The sequence below is a fragment of the Passer domesticus genome, unplaced genomic scaffold, assembly GCF_036417665.1.
Source record: "Passer domesticus isolate bPasDom1 unplaced genomic scaffold, bPasDom1.hap1 HAP1_SCAFFOLD_37, whole genome shotgun sequence".
Taxonomy (NCBI): domain Eukaryota; kingdom Metazoa; phylum Chordata; class Aves; order Passeriformes; family Passeridae; genus Passer; species Passer domesticus.
In genome coordinates this window covers 2273285-2293441 of record NW_026990149.1, presented here as the reverse complement: position 1 = coordinate 2293441, position 20157 = coordinate 2273285, and the positions used below count along the sequence as shown (strand labels likewise).

The 20157-nt window shown below is 49.9% G+C and overlaps 1 pseudogene; it reads right to left on the bottom strand.

Moving 5' to 3' along the window:
• Positions 1-20157, bottom strand: part of LOC135292575 (zinc finger protein 208-like) — an 837577-nt pseudogene that overhangs the window by 674867 nt on the left and 142553 nt on the right.

The following is a 20157-nucleotide window of genomic DNA, read 5'->3' as shown; positions in this document are numbered from 1 at the left end:
TTTCAATCTCTCCAGTAACTGTAAAACTACATAAAACAATCAGAATTTAGTCAGAAACTAAAATAAACTTTTAAAAACCCTAGAGCACCACGTTTTCAAGGCACACAAACACAGCTCTGGGCCAGAGCAGGGCCTGTGCCGCCCACAGGGGAGAGGGAAGGCGCTGCCCAGAGGAAAACTATGGGGAGAACAGAGGCCATCTAAACTGCAATGACATAACTGTACACCTGTAAAGCTTCTCTCAATATTCACACAGTATGCATCCCTTAATTGCCAGAGCCAATCATCTCATTTTCCATCTCTCAGCAGGGCCCTGCGGCCGTGAATCCAGCCCGCCGGGGCTGGCCCGGCTCGGCTGCCACAGCCCTCCCGGGGCCGCTGCACCTCTGCTCCCCAAAACACTGCGGGGAAAAGAGCAGGGGAAAAGCAGCAACACACAACAAACCCTACAACCTGCACACAAAAGATAAACACAGAAGAGGCACAAGCTGCATTTTATTGCACATTCTGACAACAGTCACTGACTGAGAGTTGCATTTCCAAGGCCAAGATCTGTCTTTTGAGGTACCTCAAACTCAGAAATACCATTTTTACTAGATGTGTACAAGGCCAGGCCTCACTGGAGGCACAGCTTTTCTCGCAACTCTGCATCATCTTGAACTGAAAAAGAATTAAGCAGTGTGCTCATGAGTCTGGCATCTCAGCCAGAAAGGCCAGGTATTAGAGGGAAGAAGTCAGCCTACAAAATCTGATTATTTTTTCTCTTCCATTGGCCTGTCAATAATGATAATCAGAATATAATTCCACATGTTAACATGAAGGTGTTTGTATTTTCAGAAGCAGGAACATATCTATGAAGGCTTTTGAATTCTCTTCAAGGAGAAGGACATTTGAACCACTAACCCTTTCTTAATAGAGAGGCCCAGTTTAGCTTTTCACTGAAGATGTTAAACCCAAGGGCAGTTCATGCAATGCTGTCTTTACATGTCGCTGTAGAGACAGGCAAGCCACCTATTTCTTCATGCACAACAGCCCATCTTTATTCTTCACAGTTCATATTTCTATGGTTTTCTGAAGGCATTGTGTTTCATTTTAATTGCTTAGTAACTTAGTGCAACTCAGTTCATTGGTTAGTAGTTGCTCATGTAGGTGTCAGTCAAAACCTTTCCTCTCTAACGCCGTTTCCATTCTTGTCTCCTGCATAGAAGATGTGGGTAGAAGTCTTTCCTCTCACAGGTGCAAATTCCTTTCTCACAGGAACTTGTCAGGCTAGCTGTTAGCTGTACTTAGCCCAAGCAGCAGGCCTGAGCCATCATTTTACAAGGGTAACAAGGCTCTTCTTTTATAGGGTTTACCTATATGCAACATTGACATACGATTCTTTCAATCTTAAAGAATCATCTTTAATTTCTTTCACGTGAATTTTGACCTTTGTAATATTTGTATATGGTAGATTTGGAGTTCAAATCTGTTTTGAATCATGCCTTCATAGAATCCCAGACTCATGGAATCATTCAGGCTGGGAAAGCTGTGTGAGACCATGGAGTCCCAGCTGTGCCCGATGCCCACCTTGTCCCTGAGGCGACTCCGGCGTTTCGGGGTCTCCCCGGCCCCGGCTGCTGTGGGAGCCCAAGACAGAGAAGTCCAATTCAGCACGACCTGTCCGGGCCCCTCAGGCAGGCCCCGGAGCTGCAGGCAGTCTTAGCAAGCTCAGCTCTTCAGTGATTCTCAGCTCATTTGTGATTTCAGCTCTTGGCTTGCTGAGTGCCTTTGGCAGATGCTGGCAGAGAGAGGAGAAGGCTGTGTGAGGTTCCACAGAGATGTCTTTATTGATGTCTTCTGACAAGGTCTCAGGGACAGCTCTTCTGCAGAACAGGGCAGAAGTAGGGCTTTATATAGGGTACAGGAGTTTTAGAAACAATCCAATAGTGAGGGTCGAGGCGAAAGTGAGCTGTGGGCTTAGAGAGATAAGCAAGGGTCTGAGGGTGGAAGAGGGGATTCTTAGGTCCAGTCATCATGACCAGGCATTTCCTGTCTTAGGCTGCTGAATGCCATGGAGGCATTGCAGGCCCTGGGCCTGCTACAACTCCACTTTCTGTATTTAGAAAAAAGGCCTATTTCTGTATTTAGAAATGGGGCACACTCTAGTTGAATGTCCAAAGCATTTACCTGTATTCCCATTTCTACTCGCTTCAGAGACCATTCTGGATTAACCAGCAGTCTCTGAGTTCTTGTTTTCTTCATAGCATACAGCCCAATTCTAGTAATCACAGGAACTATAGGCTGCACTTCTGCTTCTGGAATAATTGGCCTTTGGGTAGGAACAGCTTTCTTTTGTGTTAGTGGGGTAGTTCTGATCTTGTTCTTCTGATATTCAGTGCACACTTGAGTGATGCTAAAGTCAAGATCATACTCTCTTATTGCACACCCTTCTATTTTTAGGGCACTTACTCAAACATTTGTCACAGCATTCAGAGCTAATCTGAATGAGTTTCATGGGTGGATGGTAAGCCTCATGCAACCCACCTTGCACAAATGCATAGCTACATCCCCAAACATTTCTCCCTTCCCACAAACGTGCATTTGTGACTTTCAGGATCTCATTTAGGGCCCTACGAGAGTGGGGATCACAGGCCCTCCCTTGGCACCGGTACATCCCAGTTACGTTGTACCTGCGCGGTATCGCACTGGCTCCTGTTACAACCATGGCAATGGCTATAATAGTTACCACCTTCTCCATCATGTCCATGGTTTCTCTAAGTCCATATATTCACGGTTCCAGGTGAGCTTCAGCTTCAGTTCTTTGTCACCTGGCATCAGTTTCCAGAATTCCTCAGGGGCTTTCTTCACTTGGGAGTGATGGATCCAGGCCTGCTGTTCTTTGATCTTGATTGCAGTAAAGGTAGTGAGGAGCACCTGGAATGGTCCTTCCCACTGCAGTTCCAGGGTCTTTTCTGCCAAAGACTTAACATACCCATAATCCCCAGGTTGTACATCATGTACTGGTCCATCCAAATCTCTGTTTTGAGCTCCAGCCACATATTTTGCAGTTCCTCTCACTTGTTTATTCAGGGCTATCATATACTTGGGTAGGGTTTCCTCCCCTATTTGTGTAGGTGTGGCTCCTTCTTGAACTGCATATGGTCTCCCATATAATATTTCAAAGGGGCTCAATTTTTCCCTTGTCCTTGGTTTTGTCCAAATTGGCAATAATGCTAATGGAAGAGCCTGGGGCCAAGATAGGTTTGCCTCTTGTCCCAATCTCACAATTTGTTGCTTAATCAAATGATTCATCTTTTCCACTTGGCCACTCGATTGAGGATGATATGGGGTATGCAGCTCCCAGTCTATCCCCAGGTGGTGGCTAATTTCTTGCACAATTTTGGAAACAAAATGCGGCTCTCTGTCTGAGGATATGGTGGCTGGAACCCCAAACCTCGGGATTATTTCTTGCAACAGTGCTTTGCTTACCTCTCGTGCTTTAGCTGTCCTAGTAGGGAAAGCTTCTGGCCAACCTGAAAAGGTATCAGGCAATACCAAGAGGTAATGATATCCACCCTTCCTGGATAATTCTGTGAAATCGATTTGCCACTGTTGCCCAGGTCCGCAGCCTTTCCCAATTTGTCCAACTTTAGGCTTTGGGATGTTTTTAGGATTAGTTCAGAGGCAAAGACTACACTGACGAGTTACCTGTATTACTGTGCCCTGGAGTTTCCTGGCCATAATTTTTCCTTTCAAATTGTTGTACAGGGCATCTACTCCCCAGAGTGTTTTTTCATGTTCTTTTTGCACTGATGACCACAGCAAATAGGAAGGCGGTACAAGTTTCCCTTCCTCTGTTACAGCCTGTCCTTCTTGATTATAATTTGCTTTTTTTGCCTTAAAAAGTTTCTTATCCTTTTTATTGTACACTGGCTTACCTTCAATAGAAATGTTTCCATCTGGGATCAATGTTGCCTCCACTGTCTCCTCAAATACCTCACCTCTGGCTGCGTCTTTTGCCTCTCTGTCCACCAGCATGTTCCCTTCTTCCAATTCAGAGCTCACTTTTTGCTGTGCCTTAATGTGCATGATGGCTGCCTTCTCAGGTAGTTGTACTGCACCTAGTAGTCTCAGTATCTCTTGTACATGTTTAATATTCTTCCCTTGTGAATTCAACAGTCCTCTCTCTCTCCAAATGGCTCCACGTGCATGAACCACCCCAAACGTGTACCTTGAGTCCGTGTAGATGTTAACCTCTTTTCCTTTTGCCAGCTCTAAGGCTCGAGTTAAGGTGATTATTTCAGCCTTCTGTGCAGAGGTGTTTGCTGGTGAAGACTCTATTACCTCTCTGCTTGTGGTAACCGCATATCCAGGGTGCCTTTTTCCACTGATGACATAGCTGCTTCCATCAGTGAACCAGGTCTCAGCATCTTCAAGTGGGGTGTCCTTCAGATCCGGGCAGCTGGAGAAAGTGGCTCCAGTGGTCTCCAGACAGTCATGGATCACTGCTTCTCCCATACTCCCACTGAGGAAGGAAGCTAAATTCACAATGTGAGTTACCACAATTTCAACACCATCTTGTTCTACTAGTATAGCTTGGTACTTCAGAAACCTCTGTGGGGAGAGCCAATGCCCCCCTTTTGCCTCAAGGACTGCAGACACCGTGTGGGATACCAGCACAGTAATTTTCTGGCCCAGGGTGAATTTGTGTGCTTCCTGGATGTTCACTGCCACTGCTGCAACAGCTCTGAGACACCCTGGCCATCCTTTAGCTGCCGTGTCCAGCTGTTTGGAGAGATAGGCCACTGCTCTCTGGTACGGGCCTAAGTTCTCTGCTAATATTCCCAGGGCAATCCCTTGTTTTTCGTGGGAAAACAGGAAAAATGGTTCACTCACGTCTGGAAGTCCTAGAGCCGGAGCTGACATGAGGGCCTTCTTTAGTTGGTCGGAGGCTTGGGTTGCTTCTTTTGTCCACTGAAGATCTCTGCTCCCTTCCCTGATCAGGGCATATAGAGGTTTAACAAGTAACCCATAGTTAGAAATCCACAGGCTGCACCACCCTGTCATGCCTAAAAAGGTTCTCAGTTCCTTCAGTGTCTGAGGGCTCGGGGTCTGGCATATTGCTTCTTTGCCATCCTGCCCCAAGGTCCTTTGACCAGCACTCACCTCATAACCCAGGCAAATGACTGTTTGCCTCACCATCTGGGCTTTCTTCTGGGATATTCCATACCCGTGCAGGCCCAAACAGTTTAGGAGGCTTACCGTCCAGTGCACGCGTGTCTCCTGGGTCTGGGTGGCTGCTAGGAGGTCATCCACGTACTGCAGCAACTGCCCTTCTCCTGGTGGAGGTTTCCAAGACTCTAAATGCTTGGCAAGTTGCTCCCCAGATACAGTGGGAAGTTCTTGTACCCCTGTGGTAATACACACCATGTGAGCTGCTTCCTCCGTGCAGTTTTGGGGTTCTCCCATTTGAATGCAAAAATTTTCTGGCTGGCCTCGTAGAGAAGGAGGCAAAAGAAGGCATCCTTCAAATCTAAAATGGTAAACCAGGTTAGTTCAGGTGTTAAAGGAGTTAATAAAGTATAAGGGTTAGCAACTACTGGATACAAGTCTTCAGTTACTTTGTGAACAGCCCTTAGGTCTTGTACTAACCTGTATGACCCATCAGGCTTTCTTACTGGCAAAATGGGGGTATTGAAATCAGACTGACACTCTCTTAACAGTCCTATTAGCAAAAAGTTTTCTATGATTTTGCTAGTCCCTTCTCTGTCTTCCTTCTTTAGGAGGTATTTTTTAACCCTTACTTGTTGTTCCCCTTCCTTGAGCTTAATTTGTATGGGCAATGCATTCTTTGCTCTCCCTGGTATATTAGAAGCCCATACACCAGGGAATATTTGATCCATTATTTTCTTGAAGTTTTTCTCTTCTTCACTTACAATTTCAATTTGTTTGATTATTAACATTAGGCTTAACAGCTCCACATATTGTTGGTCCTTTACCTCCAAACTAATTTCTCCATTTTTCAATATTATTTTTGCATCCAGCTGCTCTAGCAGATCCCTGCCCAAAAGTGCAGCTGGAGCATTAGGCATATATAAAAATGGATGAATCTCCCATTGCTTTCCCAATTTATACTTTAATGGTTTGCAAAAATATGCTCTTTCAGATTGACCAGTAGCCCCCTTTACCATAACATAATCATTTGTTAGAGGTACAGGACCTTATTCAACACTGACAATGTTGTCCCTGTGTCCACTACAAATTCCACTTCCTTTTCCTTGTTCCCCAGTTTAACTACAACCAGAGGGTCCCCTAGGGTAGGGCCCTCCTGTCCTCCTCAGTCCTCCTTCACATGAGCAACCAGCCTTTCCCCCAACCCCCAATCGCTTTTTCTCTGTTCATCACCCCTTCTTCATTCTGGGCACTGGTTTTTCCAGTGTCCAAATTTCTTGCAAAATGCACATGGATCTTTTCCCACTCGGGGTGGTCCTTGTCTTGGCAGGTCTTGCTCACGTTTCTCCTTTTCTCCCGCCCTTACTACTGCTACTAATTTCTTCATCCCTGGTTTATATCCTCCCTCCCGATTACTAAACACTCTCCATGCTTCATCCAATAGAGTCTCCAAGCCTCAGCTATTTGGGCCCCGGATCTTCTGAAGTTTCCACCTGATATCTCCTGTAGATTGTCCGAAAAATAACTTTATTAGTTGTTGTATTCCTTCATCCAATCCAGAGTCCAGGGTGGTATATCGCCGCATCGTGTCCCAGAGGTGATCCAAAAATTCAGAAGGTGTTTGAGTAGGACCTTGTTTAACAGCATATAAGGCTGACTAATTTATGGTTTTAGGAATTGCTCATTCTAGTCCTTTTACTACAAAGTCTTGGTATCTCTTAAGCTGTGCCCATTCATCGGGTTCATTGGGATCCCACATCGGATCCTGAAGGGGAAACACATCTTTGATATCCTCTTGTGCTGCTGCACAAGTGTCTTCAGCTAAATCCTTGGCTACCTTCAAAAGCAACTGCTTCTCTGTTTCTGTTAAGGCATCAAGCAGTAACTGCATGTCTGCCCAATCAGGTAAATGCTGCTTAGCCATAAACTTCACCCTTTTAGCAACCCCTATTGGGTCATTCCCATAACCCTTAGCAGTCTTTTCCCAAGCCTCCACATCCACTGAGAAAAAGGGGACCTTAATCATCCTTGGTTCCCCATTAGAGGTTATAGCCTGCCTTAAGAGTGCTTGTATGACTCCTTTAGTTTGCTTTCTAGTTGTTTGTGGGGGTGGGTTCAGTCTGGTTTGCCTTCTGGCCCTTGATGCTATCAGACCTTGCAGGGAAGGCTCAGGACTTGGTTCAGATTCATCCCATTCACATCACTACTAGGCAACGGTGGGTAAAGCCTCCATGGTTCCCTTAATTCAGGAGTTGGTGGGGAAACCCCTCCCTCAATTACTGTTTTTCCCAGGGCAGATGAACCAGAAGACAAGTTAGGGGAGGCTAAAGTTGGTGAGGATTCCAATTTTACTCGTTCCTCTACCCTGCCTCCTTCCTGCTTTCTAGGGGGTGGTAAAAGTGCCTCTACTGTCTCTTGTTCTAAGATCTCTGTTGCATGGAGCACGTTCTACAACACTGTTTCAGCTTTTCCCTGTTAGCTTTATTATCCTTCTCAAGAGCCAATACCAGTGGATCAGATGGAGGCCTAATCCCACAATCCCTTTGCCACTCAGGGGGATTTCAAAGGCTGAAAAACATAGCAGCATAAGTCACCTCTTGCCACTTCTATTCCCACCTAAGGAAAAGCATGAACTGTAATAGAGTCTCATAGTCCAGTGTACCATTTGCTGGCCACTTCACTCCTCCATCAAGTCTATAGAGTGGCCACCACTACGTGGAAAGTTTGACAAGTTCCCTTTTAGTTTCACTGCCACCATAGCCCACCAGCTCTTTCCAGTGTGTTAAGATACACCCTAAAGGGCTTCCTCTGGGAATCTCTTTGCTTTCATTTGCCCCCATGTTTAGGACCCTCTTTTCCACAATGTCTTTTGATCTTATCCCAGTTCTTAAATTTCACTTGGTATTCCCTTGGTACAAAAATATACTGGCAACACTCAACTCTAAGAATTTCCACTGCTTTCTTTAATGTTCCTGAAACCCCATTTTCCAACAACTCAAATATTTTACTGCTATCCCGTAACTCTTGACCAATTGCCAACAAAATTCATATAGTTATCTGGGCAGCCTTTTGTTCCTTTTTATAACAGAGAGACAAGTTCCAGTCTTAGGTATTAACCACCTGTACCCTTGCCAGACCCACGAGTCCTGACAGACAGCACACCGAAACACGATCCACAGATCACAGCAGCAATCTTTCCTTGGGCAGGGGAATACCCCTGAACCAGGTTCTCCATTCCTGTGCCTCCTGTTCCTGCTCATATAGTTGTGCTAGCAAACAAAAGGGATAAAACAGCTTGTTAATTAATTTTCTCCTTTTCTCTAAAAAAAGAAAGGGTTAGCAGGCCTTCAAAGGCAGGGTTCAGAGCAGCAGCTGTTAGGGAAAGAACTTGTAGTTCTACAAAAAAGGGGTGGGAAAACTCCTTTTGATTCAATCTAATGAAACCACACCATGTAGTTAGGTACTCCACCCAAGTTGCAGGTTACTAATAATTTATTAAATCAGGTCCTCTGTTAAGCTTTGCTCCAGGTGTATTCCTATTAAAATAAGTTTAAAAATTGGAAGCAACTTTTCATACACTGTAGACAGTGTGCAGCTGAAAGCAAAGCGTATCTCTTGTCATGCTGTAACCAAAGGACAGATGGAAACCTTGCAAAGTATCAGTCAAGTTCTGGCAGAAATTTGACGATTCCACGCTGCACCAAGAGCTGTGTGAGTCACTACTATAACCCATTCCGAAGCTTTTTGGACTGCTAACCAAATTTCTCTCACCCTTTGGTGGAAAATGTTACAGAACACAGAGTTCAGCTGCGTATCTGGGCACCAAAGAAGTCTCTCAGCTACCTCTGCCAGCACTACTTCTGGGCTCTCTGTTTTCTGCATACAACCAAAGCCGCTAAACCGAATTTCCCCTTTCTTGCTGACAACCTGACTCCTAACACTAATAGTTTAGGCTCACAAAAAAGAAACAGACAGGGGTTTTTCACGACCCCAAACACAACAAAAGTTTTAACAAGGTCCTGCTGAAAATCACACAAACTTTGGCCAGGGCACAGCACAAATCCCTCCACAAGAATTGGGGGGGTGGGGGTAAACCATCAGCACTTTAAAATATTACCACACACTCTAGCAACTGCAAACCTCACATACCAATAAAATTATCAAAACACGCGCTCACCAAACTCTCGGGGTTTTACAGGGAGATAAAAAGAGGTATCCCAAGGCTACAAAGTCTGGACTCCCCTCTGGTTACCCAGGAAACAAATGACTGCCTGATCACCAGGACTGTGTCAGGAATAGTTGTGGGCTTTCCATTCACTCTTTTAACTACTAAGGAAACAAATTTAACTCACACAAAGCCTTTTTCACCTGACCATACATCAAATAAAAGTTTACATCCAAAAACACATGCTGTCCAAGCTCACACACAGCCTAATTCCCCTCTAACACAGTCTAAGCACAATACAAACACTTGAAATCAGTCCGCTCTCCCAAACAAAAGTGTCAGTGTTCCTCCACAATCAGGCAGGGATTTCAAAGACCTTTTACAAATTTAAGCTTACAAAACTCCCAAAAACACTTACAAAGGTTAATAACACATGCCAAATCACACAAATGATAATGCTTACAACACAAACTCTCACAAACCACAACAAATACGGTGCATCTACAACCTAAACACACAAAATCACAAAACCACCAAACAAACACAGATCCAATTACAATACACACACACACACACACACACACACACACACAACGCTGGGGGCACAACCAGGATTGTCTGCCACCCACAATGGGACCCTTCGCAGTCCAAAAATTCGGACTAACCACCCAAATGACGAGTCACTGAGGTGCACCTTTAAACTACAAATTGAAACCAGAGCCACCCCTGCTCCAATCCCAATTCACAACACCATAGCCATTGTCTCCACTACGAGACACGGACTACCAGAGCCCTGGTCCCCACTGCGGCACACGGGTTACCAGACCACTGAGGCGGGACGTCTCCCGCGTCCTATTAACTGCTGATATAATAAGGTACCTTTCCCTAAAGAGAAACATACCTTTTGTCCGTGGTTCCAGCAGGACCTGGTCTTTCCCCACGTAGGCAGCAGGATCACAAGATCCTCCTTCCCAGAAATTCCTGGGTGGGTGCCCAGAGGGGTCCCGGACCCCCACTGGCCCCACGGCCAGAGAGTGCAGGATGTCCTGCTGCAGTCACCAAAGTGATTTATTAAAAAAATATGGATATTGATCTAGCACCGATATCCAACTGTGACGGACAAAAACTCTCTAACAGTTTAAAGCTAGAAAGTGTATGTTTATTGCGATGCCGGGTGGCGTGTGGGATAGCTCCCAAATGCACACTGCAATTTACAGGTGATTACAGAGTCCTGTCATCCATACAACTACTGAATACCCAAAATACAAATACATATTCATAATTTTGGTACATCCCATTCCCCGTTTCATAGGCTAATTAGTTCAAAATCTATTAGGCATACGTAGTTTGTTCTTTGAAATGGGTCGGGGTCCCTTTCATGGGAAGGGTCCCAAAATGAGGAAGTAAATGAAGTCTTCCTCATTCTGACCTTACTACCTTTTCAATGCAAATATGACAAATGAACCCTTGGCAGAATTCCCATTCCCTGGCTTCAACTGGTTTCAGAACACAGGAGGCCCACAATTGTCTTATGTTCCTAAAAGCTATCTGTCAGTTTCTATAGTCTTCATTATAAACCCAGCTAACCAAACATTGTGTTTGATTAGCTGGGTTTATAATGAAGACTATAGAATGATTGACAAGCAATCCATTATTAGTTAATTACTAACTCTTACCTTCATCAAGGCCTACCTGTTTATTTTAATTAATTACAATAAAGCTTATCTCTAACTAAAATCTTAGCTCCTCTAAAATGTCTAACTTCCTTAAAGTTTATGTTTCAAATCCAGCCTCTTGCCATGGTGCTCTTGGGTCTTCCTCTTCAAGATGGGGGTCCCACAAGGTGTGGCCATCAGGGGGTGACTTACGGGGTGCAGGTCGTGCTGTCCTGTCTTGGTTTGGAAAGCCAGGTGTCTGCTAAGGAAGGCAGGAACCTCCCCTGAAATGGAAAATGGAAACTCCTTCCCTCTGAATTGTTATAATTCTGAATTAAGGGGCTCTCAGGCAAAGCTATGGGAATTGGAATTCTTTTTTAGCAAAAATTAAAAATACAAAGGCAATAGCAAAAACCAAAAAAAAAAAACCAAAACCACTGACAGAGTCAGAATACAACCTGACACCCTGTGGGTCAGGGTGCTGGCAGCAGTCCCATTGAATGGTGGCTGCAGCCCTCCTGCAGTGACAGGTGTGGCTCTGTTGGAGCAGGGATCCTGGAGAAGGGTGGAGTTTTCCTCTGAAGGTCCAGTGGTGGTGTAGATGGGCCTGGTCTTCCTCTGGGAATCCAGTGGGAAAAGGTTGATCCTCTGGCAATCCAGTGGGAAAAGGCTGCTGCAATGTTCCAAACTCAGATTCTATCCAGGAAGAAATGCTTGGCTCCTCCCGCTGGGCAGAGCATCTCCCAGTGGCATGATGTTATTTTATCAGCCATGCAGTAGCACTCAATGGCCCATTAACAGAAGGTAATTAATAATTAATAATTATTGACAGAAGCTATCTCCTGGATGAAGGATTGGTTGTGGAAGAGATAAACTGCCCAATGAACAGAAGATAAGTGCCCCACCTCTGACAGATGGCAAACAGAACACACACTTAGCTTGCAATCCAGGGCATGTTCTCACTGGCTGCCCCCATTCTCCAGAGTTCATGGTGACCAGGGAGGCTGCAGCTGCCGGTGCCGGGAACAAACGAGACGGGTCTTGGTTTCAGAAGGCTCCAGAATCCATTTCTTACCCCCAAAAGACAGGGCAAAGGCAGGTGCCCCCTCAAACACCTATGAAATGGTGAGACTTTAGAGATCGCTGATCAATGTCATTCATTTAACACAGTTTGGGCTGTTTTTAAGGGATAAAGATGAATCAGAAGAAAATCAAGGCCAAACCAAAAGGACAAGCAGCCAGGTGTGTTCCCAGCATGGATCACAGGGAATGTGGGTCACCAGGGCTGTGCCCAGCGTGGCTCCTGCAGTGGGGGATGGAGCTGGAGCAGCGCACAAAGCTCTTCCCGCACTCGGGGCACTCGCAGGGCTTCCCTCACCGGTGCCTCCGTTGGTGTTGGGTCAAGTTAGAGCTGCTGGAGAAGCTCTTCCCACACTGGGGACATTCGTAGGGCCTCTCCCCGCTGTGGATGCGCCGGTGCCTGACAAGGTGGCAGTTCTGCCTGAATCCCTTCCCGCAGTCGGGACAGCAGAAGGGCCTCTCCTCTGTGTGACTCCAATAGTGCAGGAGGAGATGGGAGTGGGTCCGAAACCCCTTCCCACACTTGGAACACTCGTAGGGCCTCTCCCCAGAGTGGATCTTTTGGTGGACAATCAGGCTGGAATGCTGGCTGAAGCTTTTCCCACACTCCCCACACTTGTAGGGCCTCTCCCCGATGTGGATTCTCTGGTGGCAGATCAGACTGGAGCTCTGGCTGAATCTCTTCCCACACTCTCCACACTCGTAGGGCCGTTCCCCAGTGTGGGTCCTCTGGTGCTGGATCAGATTGGAGCTCTGCCTGAAGCTCTTCCCACATTCCTCACACTCGTGGGGCCTCTCCCCAGTGTGGATGCGCCGGTGCGTGACAAGATGGGAGTTCCGCCTGAAGCCCTGCCCGCAGTCGGGGCAGCGGAAGGGCCTCTCCTCTGTGTGCGTGCGCTGGTGCATGAGGAGATCAGAGCTGGTCTGAAACCTCTTCCTGCACTGATCACACTCGTAGGGCCACTCCCCAGTGTGGGTCCTCTGGTGCCTCATCAGGTTGGAGCTGTGCCTGAAGCTCTTCCCACACTCCTCGCACTTGTGGGGCTTCTCTCCATCAGGAACCTCCTCATGGACCACCAGCTCCGACCTCTGGCTCCAGCTCCGGCCGCCTTCCCGGCCCAGGCTGGCTCTTTCCCCCTCAGATCCCCGCCATCTGCGTTTGCAGCCCCTCCTCGTGTGGCATCTCCGGGGCTTTTCCTCCCCGTTGGGTTCCTGCACCGTGGAGCCGCTCAAAACGGCCTCTGCCACGAGGTTCTGCTGTGCTGGGCTGGGAGATGCAGCAGGAGAGAGAGGCAAAGGGGCACTGACTTCCTCCTCACCTGACTCCATGTCCAGGGACATCTTCCTCTTCCTCACTACCTCACAAGAAGTGACAATGGGAAATCCTGGTTTGGGGAAAACAAGGGATGAGCATGTTGAGTTTGAAGGTCTTTCTGCCCAAGTCAATCTCTACAAGTCACCAGCGACCTAGGCTGCAGAAAACCTCCCAAACACCAAGATTCAGTGCTGAAAAACCCTCCCCAGGAGTTCCCCACCCCTGCTCCCTCCCCTCTGCTCTTTGGGAGTTCCCCCTGTCCCAGCTGCTGGGGTCATGCTTGCATTGGGGGTCCCCCTTCTCCTCGGTGCCCGCCCTCCCCAGCCTGCTGGCAGTCCCAGCAATCCCAAAACCTGCCCCCTCTTCGCTCTGCCCATTCAGGGATGCCGGGCCTTTTTGGGCTCCCTTTTGGGCTCCCTTCTCCCCTCATTCTCTGCTCTGGGCTGCAGGGGCTCCAAGGAGTCCCCCCTGCCCCTCTCCAGCCTCTGCAGGCTCCCGCCAATGGCGGCGCTCCCCCCTCTCTGGGCTCCCCACTTTGGGCTCCTGGGGGACACAGGGCTCTGCTCCTCCAGGCTGCCTCTGCCGCCAGCCGCCACCGCCACCCCCCGATGTCCCCACGAGGGGCCTTTTCCGCTCAGCCTTGCACTTCTTCATTCTCCAAACATCCCCCCAAAAAAATCCCAGCCCAGGGACCCCCCGGGATATCTGGGCCGAGCTCCCCCTCCCCGCTCACCTGCGCCATGGGGGCGATGATCCCACAGGTGGGGGCTGCGAATGCACGGAGGGCTCGACCGCGTGCTTCCTGCTGCTCAGCCTCGATCCGCCTCTGTCCCTCCTCTTCCTCTTCCTGCCCCTTCTCCTATTCCATCCCCCGCTTCCTCCTAATCCTTCGCCTCCCTAACCACACCTCCTTCTCCTTCTGTGGCTGCTCTCTCTCCGCCTTCCCCCTCCTCTTCCATCTCCCCCCCCACCCTCTCGCCTCCTCCTCCTTCATCCCTCCCCTTCCCTCCCTCCTCCTCCTCCCGCAGCAGCAGCGACACCCTCGCTGCCCCGTTCCCGGAGCCCTCGCAGCCCGCGGCAGGAGCGGGGCTGGAGCCGGCACAGCTCGGCACGGGCAGCGCGGGGCTCTCGGCTGCTCCCGGCCGCTGCGGAGAAGGGGGGAAGCCGGCCCGGGCAAAAGGAGAGGCAAACTGCGACAACTGGGGGCCCCACATCCAAACTGGGCCCTGCTGGGGAGCCTGCCTGGGCACTGCCAGCCCTTGGGGCTCCTCTCGGCACAGCCGGGAGGGGGGAACGCACAGAGGGCTGCGGGATCCCAGCGCTGGCAGCACTGCCAGGGACTGGGCTCTGCTGGCATCATACTGGGAGTGACTGGGACTCTACTGGGTTTGTTCTGGGATCATACTGGAATCATACTCGGACTGTACTGGGTTTGCACTGATATCATTCTGGGATCATACTGGGAGTGAGCAGGAGCCTGCAGAGGCAATTGAGACCATGGTAGGGGCAAATGAGATCTACTGGGAGTGACTGGCATTATGCTGAGGGTGACTGGGAGCAGCTGGGAGCAACTGGGATCATGCCAGGAGCAACTGGGAGTGGCTGGCTGTGTGCTGGGAGGGATTGGAAACAACTGGGCTTCTACTGGGATCAACTGGGGTCATGCTGGAGGTGACTGGGATCATCCTGGCAGTGAGTGCCACTGCACTGAGGCTGACTGGGAGTGCTTGGCAGCAAATGGGATCATACTGGGGAATAATGGGAGGGACTGGCAACATGCTGGAGGGACCTGACATACACTGGGAGATACTGGGAGTGACTGGAACAAAAGGGAGGGTGAAAGAGAGCCACTGGAACCATGTGGAGCACAACTGGTTCATACTGGCAGGGACTGGGAGCACACTGGGCTCATCTCTGGATCATACTGGGAGGGACTGGACTAATACTGGGAGAATCTGAGAGTGACTGGGAACACACCCTGCACATCATCCCCCATAATGGCCTGACTGGGAGCAACTGGGATTATACTGGGACCACACTGGGAGTGCTGGCATGTGACTAGGATCCAACTGGAGCTTCCTGGGATCATATTGGGGTTGAAAGGGAGTGACTGGGATCACACTTTGGGCTACTGGGAGCACCTGAGAGAAACTGGGATCATGCTGCAAGCAAACTGGAGGAACTGGGCAGGACTGGATGCATGCTGGAGGCAGCTGGGATATTCTGGGCATGACTGGGGGATCACACTGGGAGAACTGACACCTTCCTGGGGCCACTGGCAGCGCCGGGAAATGACTACAGACATGCTGGGAAATGTTGGGGGGTTTTGTGGATTTTGGGGGGGCTTTGGATTTTGGGGGTTTTATTGGCACTTTGGGGGGGTGTTTTTCTGGGGATGTTTGGGGGTTTATTGAATTTTTTTTTTAGTTTTTTTTTAATTTGGGAGATTTTACTGAGATTTTGTTGGGGTCTTTTTGGGATTCTCATAAATTCTGGGAGTTTTATTGGGATTTCTAGGAGATTTTGAGGCATTTCACTGGAATTGTGGGGATTTTAGTGGGATTCATTGGGGATTTGAGGTTTTTTTGAGAGTTTTGGTAGGCTTTTTGGGGTTTTGTGGGGTTTTTTCGTTGTTGTCATGATTTCTTTGGGTCTTCGGGTGAGGTTCTGTGGGATTTTTATGGTTTTTGGGACATTTTTGGGGAGGTTAGCAGGGTTTCATCGGGATTTTGGGCGTTAATGGGATTTCAAAAGACTTTGTAGGCTTTTATTGGGATTCTAGGGTGTTCTAATGGGATTTTGTGAGATTTATTTCAGATTTCATGAGTTTTATTGGGACTTTTGGGGCTTTTAAGGAGATTTTGATGCCTCTCAGCCCTTCTGCAAACCCTGGGAAAACACCAAAGGCCCCAGACTCCCAAATCCCCCACAAATTCCACTAAAAATCCTAAATTCCTCAAGAAATTACAATAGGATCCTCCAAAACCCCAGAGAATCCCACAAAATCCCAGTGAAACTCACCAAAACTAAAAAAAAACTCCCCAAAATTTCACTAAACCCCCTGAAAAACCAACCCCCTCAAGCCCAATAAAATCCCCCAACATCCAAAACTCCCCAAATCCACAAAACCCCCAAAATCCCATAACCCCCCAAAACACAAGGTTTTGGCTTTGGTTTGGTTTCTCTCCAAGACCTCTATAATTCCCCCTGAACTTCCATCAAATACCCAATAAAGCCCTAAAAAAGCCCCAAGATAATCCCCAAAACACTCCCAAAATTGCATTAAAATTGCCCCAAATCCCAAAATTCCCCCCAAAAATGCCCCCCAGAACCCCCCAGACTCTCTGGGGCCGTCCTGGATCAGGGGCACCGGCCGGTGGAACAGGAGCCACCTCAGGGGCCCTCGGAGCTCTGTGGGGAGGGGGCACCATGGGAGACCCCCAGAAACGGGAGGGGGGGGTGGAACCCCTGTTGTGCCCCCTCGCCCCGAAACCCCCAGACCCCGGTTCAGGGGGGGCCTGGGACCCCCCGGGACCCCCAAATCTCCCCCGGGACCCCTCTGGGAGCCCCAAACCCCCCCAAGGTTGGCCCAGGATCACCCTGGACCCCCAAAACCTTCCCGGGACCCTCAGACCCCCCAGTTCCCCACAAAATTGACCCCAGACCCACCTGAGACCCCCTCAAATCCATCAGACTGCCCCAAATCCCCCCCAAACCCTGGGAAATCCCCTCACACTCCGCTAAAGCCCCCCAGATGCACCTCAGAAGCCCCCAGAGCTCCACAGCTCCTCTCACAATCCCCCAAAATCCCCTCAGACCCTCCCAATTCCCCTCAGATCCCCCTAAACCCACCTGAGAACGCTCCAGACCCTCTCAAGCTGCCCCCAAAGATCCCCAAAGCCCCTCAGACCCACCAAAGCCCCCTCAGACCCCCTCACTCCCCCCAAACCCACCGCACACCCCCCTATTTCCCGTCAATCTCCCCAAAATCCCCAATTTCTCCTCAGACCGCCCCAAACCCCCCCAGTTTCCCCTCAGCGCCTTCCTCAGCCGCGCTCGCCTCTGAATCTCCCGCCTCCGCCGCGTGCACGGGCTCCCCAGCCAATAGCGGCGCGCCCCGCCCCGAACCAGCCAATGAGGGCGCGGCTCCCCTCAGCAGCGCCCGCCTCCCCGCGCCGCTGCAGCCAATCAGAGGCGAGCCGCAGCGGCGGTGGCGGTGCCGGGCGCTGCAGAGAGCGGGGGCGGCGCTGGGAGCGGCCGGAGCGCTCCGGGAGCTGCTGAGGCGGCCGGGACAGGGCCGGGAGCGGCTGAGAGGGGATCGGGGGGGCGTGGGAGGGTCCGGGGGGGCTTTGGGGAGGGTTCCGGGGTGTGGGGCGGGGTCTGGGGAGGGGTCTTGGCTGGGGGATCGTGAGGTGTCAGGGAGGGTCTGGGGAGGGGTCCTGGGGCACTGTGGGGGGATCTGGGGGTGGGGAGGGGTTCTGAGAGGGGTCTCGAGGGGGGTCCTGGGGGTGCTGGGGGGACTTTGGGGTTCCAGGGTGGTCCTGGGCCAACCTTGGGGGCTTTTCAGGAGGATTTGGGGTTCCCGGAGGAGATTTGGGGATCCTGGGGGTTCCCAGCCCCCCTCCCGTTTCTGGGGGTCTCCCATGGTGCCCCCTCCCCACAGAGCTCCGAGGGCCCCTGAGGTGGCTCCTGTTCCACCGGCCGGTGCCCCTGATCCAGGACGGCCCCAGAGAGTCTGGGGGGATCTGGGGGCATTTTGGGGGGAATTTTGGGGTTTGGGGCATTTGGGGGCAATTTTAATGCAATTTTGGGAGTGTTTTGGGGATTATCTTGGGGCTTTTTAGGGCTTTATTGGGTATTTGATGGAAGTTCAGGGGGAATTATAGAGGTTTTGGAGAGAATTATTGTGTTTCGGGGGGGTTATGGGATTTTGGGGGTTTTGTAGATTTGGGGAGTTTTGGATTTTGGGTGATTTTATTGGGGTTGAGGGGGTTGATTTTTGAGGGGGTTTAGTGAAATTTTGGGGAGGTTTTTGAGTTTTGGTGTGTTTCACGGGGATTTTGTGGGATTCTCTGGGGTTTTGGAGGATCCTGTTGTAATTTCTTGGAAATTTTGGGATTTTTAGTGGAATTTCTGGGGCATTTGGGCGTCTGGGGTCTTTGGGGTTGTCCCAGGGTTTGCGGAAGGGCTGAGAGGCATCAAAATCTCCTTAATCTCCTTTAAAGCTCCAAAAGTCCCAATAAAACTCATGGAATCCGAAATAAATCTCACAAAATCCCATTAGAACACCCTAGAATCCCAATAAAAGCCCACAAAGTCTTTTGAAATCCCAAGAACCCCCAAAATCCTGATGAAACCCCACAAATCCCCCCAAAAATGTCCCCTAAAAAATCTTGCAAAATCTCCCCAAAGACCCAAAGAAATCAGAGCAACACCCAAAAAACCTCACAAAACTCCCCTAAATCCCACCAAAACATCCAAAAAACCCCAAACTGCCAAAAAACCCAAATCCCAAATAAATCCCACTAAATGCCTCCACAATTCCAATAAACACCTCAAAATCTCCTAAAAATCCCAATAAAACCCCCAGAATTTATGAAAATCGCAAAAACTGCAAACAAAATACCAGTAAAACCTTCCAAAATACAAAAAAACCCCCAAAATTTTCAATAAATCCCCAATCCCCTCAAAAAAACACCTCTCCAAAAGCACCAATAAAACCCCCAAAATCCAAACACCCCCAAAATCCACAAAACCCCCCAACATTTCCCAGCATGTCTGCAGTCATTTCCAGGCGCCGCCAGTGGCCCCAGGAAGGTGTCAGTTCTCCCAGTGTGATCCCCCAGTCATGCCCAGAATATCCCAGCTGCCTCCAGCATGCATCCAGTCCTGCCCAGTTCCTCCAGTTTGCTTGCAGCATGATCCCAGTTTCTCTCAGGTGCTCCCAGTAGGCCAAAGTGTGATCCCAGTCACTCCCTTTCAACCCCAATATGATCCCAGCAAGCTCCAGCTGGATCCCAGTCACATGCCAGCCCTCCCAGTGTGCTCCCAGTATAATCCCAGTTGCTCCCAGTCAGGCCCAGTATGGGGGATGATGTGCAGGGTGTGTTCCCAGTCGCTCTCAGATTCTCCCAGTATCAGTCCAGTCCCTCCCAGTATGATCCAGAGATGAGCCCAGTGTGCTCCCAGTCCCTGCCAGTATGAACCAGTTGTGCTCCACATGGTTCCAGTTGCTCTCTTTCATCCTCCCTTTTGTTCCAGTCACTCCCAGTTCCTTCCAGTATGATCCCATTTGCTGCCAAGCACTCCCAGTCAGCCTCAGTGCAGTGGCACTCACTGCCAGGATGATCCCAGTCACCTCCAGCGTGATCCCAGTTGATCCCAGTATAAGCCCAGTTTGTTCCAGTGACCACCAGCATGTTCCCAGTCACTCCCAGTTCCTCCCAGTTGGGTTTTTTGGGGGGATGTTTGGAGAATGAAGAAGTGCAAGGCTGAGCGGAAAAGGCCCCTCGGGGGGACATCGGGGGGTGGCGGTGGCGGCTGGCGGCAGAGGCAGCCTGGAGGAGCAGAGCCCTGTGTCCCCCAGGAGCCCAAAGTGGGGAGCCCAGAGAGGGGGGAGCGCCGCCATGGGCGGGAGCCTGCAGAGGCTGGAGAGGGGCAGGGGGGACTCCTTGGAGCCCCTGCAGCCCAGAGCAGAGAATGAGGGGAGAAGGGAGCCCAAAAAGCCCCGGCAGCCCTGAATGGGGAGCGAAGAGGGGGCAGCTTTTGGGATTGCTGGGACTGCCAGC